General features: G+C 40.6%; 1 pseudogene; it reads left to right on the top strand.

Annotated features, from left to right (window-relative positions):
- The first annotated feature begins 771 nt into the window (after positions 1–771).
- On the top strand, positions 772–5,269 carry LOC110564252 (spliceosome-associated protein CWC15 homolog; annotated as a pseudogene).
- The last annotated feature ends 538 nt before the right edge of the window (positions 5,270–5,807 follow it).

The raw sequence follows: 5,807 nt of genomic DNA, 5'->3' as shown, positions 1-5,807 counted from the left end.
AGTGGTTATTACCTGAAAAGTAAACAATAACCTTTCTAAAATCCATAGAGCAGGAGAGACTAAGTATCAAGGGCAGTTCAAGGAGGGATGCACAGATCGCTCTGGGAAGGGAAAGTAGGACAGATATTGCTGGTGGACTTGGGGGCAGCAGGAGGCAGGAACAAAGGACATCTGGTGGGGAGATGATGGAAGGATAAGGTACTGGGAATGATAACCAAAACTGGGGAAACAATTCAGGGGAAAGTCAGAAACAGCCCAATGGAAACCCTCAAGAATCTATTGCTGTGAACCTAGCTAGGACTCCTGCTAATGGAGGATACAGCGCCGAAGCTGGCCCTCTCCAAAACCAGGCAAGATGTTCAGTGAAGAGTCTGGGACACCAATGCAGTCACAAAACCTTTGACCTATAATTTATCCTGCTAGCATGATGTTCTGGGATAAAGGTGGCACAGAAATTGGGAAAGCTAGTTAATCAATGACTGATCCAGCTTGAGACCTGTGCCACAGAGGGAGCCCATCCCTCACACTGCCTGGAGTACCCGAAACCAGAGGTAGATGTCCAGAGACCTAGGAAAGAACCAACCATAACTGGCAAAATCAAATGAAATAAATAGGAAAGAAAAAAAAAAAGAAATAGTCCATGAAATGATGCCTTATGATATTCTGCTACATTCATAGATTGGTTCCTAATTCAATTTTCATCAGAGAGGCTTCATACAGCAACTGATGGAAACCAAAGCAGAGACCCACAGCCAAACAGCCAAACATTACATGGAGTTTGGGGATCTACTGCAGAGGGTGAGGAAGGATTGTAGAAGCCAGAGTAGCCAAGGACACCGCAAGAAAACACACTCAATCAACAAACCTGAACTCATAGGGGGTCACTGGGACTGAACTGACAATCAGGAGCCTTCATGGATCTAACTAGGCCCTCTGTATATATGCTATTGTAAGACCTGGGGTCTCACAGCTCAGGAGTTTAATCGTGCCCTTCCCAGAAACTCCCCCAGACCAAGAATCGTTGCAAAAGCAAGAGGTTTATTAACCATTGTACAACGGGGTCACCCCTGCCGGTCAGCAAAGAGTGGCACCCGGAGACAAAGGCCTTTAGGTTTTTAAAAGAAAAATTGCGGGAGATTTGAAGTTCTAGTTTTGGCAATTTAGGATTGGATGAGGAAGCTATAAAGTAAGATAATTGGTTAGTCTTGGGTGTTCAAGCTTGGCCAGTCCTGCCAAGTGTGGATGCAGCTGCAATTGAAGGTGGGGATGGTTAGCTCATCCTTGAAGATTAGGGCTGCGGGCTCTTGGCTGGAGGTCAAAAGCTACTCAGAAGAAGTCTAGGTTTGTTGCTAAGAAACGCTATCTCAAGGACAAGGGTCTGGTCGTTCTTTTGCTGAGTGAAGGTCATTGCTTGCTTGCCCTTTTTTTATATCTGTCCTCACAGATAGGGTCACATTCCTTCACTCTCTGGAAAGGTGCTAAGAGGCTTTAGCTTAACCTGGACCTAAAACTCAAAACTATAGGCTTTAGAAGACATATAGGTTACAAAGTTAGCCTAACCCTTTCACTATATTTGTATAACTCGTTTTCGTAGAACTTGGAACAAAGGAGAGGGCTTTTGCCTGCTTTGGGGACTCTTGTCCTTCTGCTGGGTTACCTTGTCCCACTTTAAAATGGGGGAGGTACCTAATCTTACTGCAAGTTGGTATGCCATGTGTGTTTGACATCCCTGAGAGGCCTGCTCTTTTCTGGAAAAAAACAAAAAAAGCAGAGGAGGAGTGGATGGGATGGAGGAGGCAGAAGGATGAAGTAGATGGAGAAGTGGGCTGAAGATGTGATCAAATGTAATAGAAAAAATGTATTTTTAATGATATCTAATAATTTTATTATATATAAAATATAGTATACTGTACTGTATTATATATAAATACATATTATATATGGTAAAATTATTTATTTTATTGTCTATTTAGTAGAAATATGGTGTTTAATAACCAGGGTATTTAATAGCTGGCGGAGGATGTAAGAGTCTCCAAGTTCTACTAAATGGATAATTTACATATGTGTGTATGTGATTGTTCTGCTTATGTAAACATATAATATATAAGATTTTATATGTATATATGTATATGTGGGTGTTCTATATGCATGTAAATCTGTGTGATATGTGAGCATGGTGATCTTAGAGATGAGAAGGGGGTGTTAGAGCTGAACTGGAACTGAAGTTCTATGTGGTTATAAGATGTCATGCTGGGACCTGACCATGTGCCCTTCTCAAGGACAGCTCTACTCTTAACCACTGATCCAGCTCTTAAGCCTCCACCTTTCCTTTCTGTGACACAGCGCACACGCAGTCTCTTCTTAGACAGGGATTATGCGTGCAAACATACAAAGAGCTGCGTATGTATAGCGTATTTTACTGGTTGGTGAAAGAGGTCAACAACAAACTATACCTATGTGTTCCTAGAGAGGGCGTTTAGTATCTGGGGGAGAATGCAAGAGTCTCCATGTTTCCACTAAATAGGAGAGATTTTATTGAACCCAAATCAAATAGAAAAACTTGACAAAAACCAAACAAAACAATATCAAGCCAAAAAAGTTAAAAATTTCCCCTGTGCTGTAGTCTAGTGAACACAAAAGCAAGCAGCCGGAGGACAAAGTGCTCAAAGGAGGCAAACAGGAACAAGCCTCAATGCAATCACAAACACAGACAATTGCAGTCCTTGGCTAGTAATTAAAGAAAAAATGTGGCAAGAATTCTTTTGGAAATTCAGTTTTACCTTAATAAACCTGAACAGTCATAAATGTATTGGTAGATGCAAGCAAAAATAATCTATTGCCATTTTGGATTTCAGTCAAATATTTTAGAGAAAAGCCAAATCTTTTTTGTTGTTGTTGTTTGTTTGTTTAAGACAGGGTTTCTCTGTGTAGCCTTGGCTGTCCTGGACTCACTTTGTAGACCAGACTGACCTTGAACTCAGAGAGCCATCTGCATCTGCCCCAATGAGTGCTGGGACTACAGGTGTGTTACACTGCACTTGGCTAAAAGCCAAATCTTGAAATAAAAAATTAAGAGTTAAAGTTACCCTAATTTGTTAGTAAATAGCAAATATTCTTTTCGTAAGTGAAAAAGGATTATTATTATTGTTATTATTTTATTTATTATTTTTTGCAGATTAGTGTCAGTCATGGAGAAAGATATGTAGGTAAAACAAAGTAAGAGCCACATTCCATGAGAACCAAGCAAAAGACATAAATTATGCTGGCTAATGCCTTAGCTTTTTTGTTCTTTTACTGTTTTCTGTATAATTAATATCTTAATCTTATTTTAAACTCTTTATAACTTAGCTAATTGAGGGTATGCTTTTAGTGTGCTATGTGATTCTTTTAGAAGTTCATTCTATTTATTGTGTTTGCGGTACTGATATGCACACTGTGTTGTGTTGCAGGGTATTTGATCCCACTGTGAACCCTGAGTTTGTCAACTGTAAAAAAAACCTGTTTCTTTTTTTGGTGTGGTTCAGCCTTAACACATACCTTTAAGCCAAGAACTTTCTGTTTATTGTAAACAGGTGATTATTGTGTGGCTCAGTACTGACACACACCTTTAATCCTAGAGTATTGTATACACAGGATTTAATAAACTTAACCCTAGGTCAAGAGGCAGAGCAAGAAATAGGGATTAAGTAGAAAGGAGGGACTTTCAGAGGAAAGTATTTAAGACAGCATGGAGAACTCACTCTTTGGCTTTTAGCTTTTGACTTTCTCCTCTTGGGCTGTCAGGTGAGCTCTCAGGCCTTTTTCTCCTAGATTGTCAGCTGAGCTAGGAAGCTTTTGGCCTTTGGGGCTTTTAGCTTTCAGCCTTTTAAGCTTTGGGGTTTTGGCGTTTTCCTTCAGAGCATGAACTGAAGGAATGTCAGCTGGGTGCTTTCTCTGCCTCTGAGCTAGCAGGTTTTCACCACAGCATCTGGCTTCTTAGTCTCCATTGGTAATATCAAATGGTTGGGATTTTCTTTTGTTATGACGCTTGGGTGCCAATGTGGGGCATGACTCCACAGAGAGAGATCACTCCAGCTGTGGACCAACTGAAAAACCATCAGATTTAGAGAGTCATCTGGGAGGTACTCAGGGAGAGAGTTAAGTACTCAGGGAGAGATTACCATAGTAGAAGGCTTTAGAACCCTGTGTAGTGCTACTCTAGATGGCCTGAGAAAAGAAGCAGAAAATTAAAATCGAAATGGCTTAGCTGAAATTGTCCCAATACCAATTATGATTATTGTCATTTTGGTATTTTATCCTTTATTCTTAATAGCCATAATGGCTCTCTATATTCACTCAAAGAAAAGGTGGATTGATAAGATATAAGCCTTAGAAGAAAAATTAGACTTATAAACTAGAATAAGAAAAGACTATATAATAAGACTCAGGGAGGGGTCTCAGCTCAGGGAACCTGTTGTTGGACGCCAGATCAGAGGATTGAGAAACTATTCCAAGTTCCCTGTTAGAATGTCCAAGGTTGCTGGGAGCTAAGGGTCTCAATGGTTCGTGAGTGAGCTTCCGAAGGTGCTGCGTCGGACCCCCAGAAGAATAAAAGATTACAACAGCAGGGAGACCAACTTTTGAACCTGTAAGAGGTGGAAGAGGAAATGGAGAAGGGGATTTGAGCCAGCTCTCAAAGCAGTATTCAAGCATAGATCTTCCCTCTCATACAAAGATAAAATACAGACAAACTACACAGGATGTCCCGGAAGAGGTTCGAAACCGTGAATTCAGGAGAGAGAGCTGCTGCAAGGGAATAAAATAGGGACTGTCCAACCCGAGAACATGCAACTTCCTCTTCAGTGTCAAAGAAGCCCCGCATAGACCAGATTCCTGCTGCCATCCTTGATGCCAATGATCCTCCCACGGATGAGGAAGATGAGGATTTTTAAGAGGAGAGTGATGATGACGATACTGCGGCTCTTCCTGCAGAGCTGGGAAAAAATCAAGAAGGAAAGAGCTGAAGAGCAGGCCAGGAAGGAACAAGAACAAAAAGCAGAGGAAGAGAGAATTCGCATGGAAAACATTCTGAGTGGAAACCGTCTCCTGAATCTCACTGGCCCATCCCAACCTCGGGCCAACTTCAAGGTTAAAAGAAGGTGGGACAATGACATCATTTTTAAGAACTGTGCAAAAGGTATAGATGATCAGAAGAAAGACAAAAGATTTGTAAATGATACACTGCCATCTGAATTTCACAAAAAAGTTCATGGAGAAATATATTAAGTAGTGCAGTTTTATGTGCTCAATATGAGACCTAATTGACTAGGATCAGAAGGAAGGAAAAGAAGACCTCCCCTATCAGTGGACTTGGGGAGGGGCATGCATGCAGAGGGTGGAGGAAGGGAGGGATTGGGACTGGACGGGAGGAGGGAAGGAACCACGGGGGGGGATACAAAGTGAATAAAGTGTAATTAATAAAGAATTTTTAAAAAATAATAATAATATAAATACCAATTAAAAAAAAGATTGAAATGCCAAGGGAAAAAAGAAAGAAAAATACTCAGACACAGACAGAGGAATGTAGACAAGCCTTAGGTCTATAAATGAGAATAAGGAAAATTCTCAGACACAGACAAAGGATTTTAGACAGAGCCTACCATGCCACTGCATAATAAAAATGAAAGGGGGAGACCCAAGATTGTTAGGAAATCAAACTTAGATTATCCAGTTACTTCACAAGACATAGGCTCCCACAAGGTTAGAGTGAAATTAAATGGAATCCTGTAAACATATTAAATTTGAGGAGATTTAAGGAAACAGTCATT

Source organism: Meriones unguiculatus, chromosome 5 (assembly GCF_030254825.1).
Source record: "Meriones unguiculatus strain TT.TT164.6M chromosome 5, Bangor_MerUng_6.1, whole genome shotgun sequence".
Lineage (NCBI taxonomy): Eukaryota > Metazoa > Chordata > Mammalia > Rodentia > Muridae > Meriones > Meriones unguiculatus.
The sequence above is the reverse complement of the archived record's forward strand: the minus strand, read 5'-3'. Positions and strand labels throughout refer to the sequence as shown.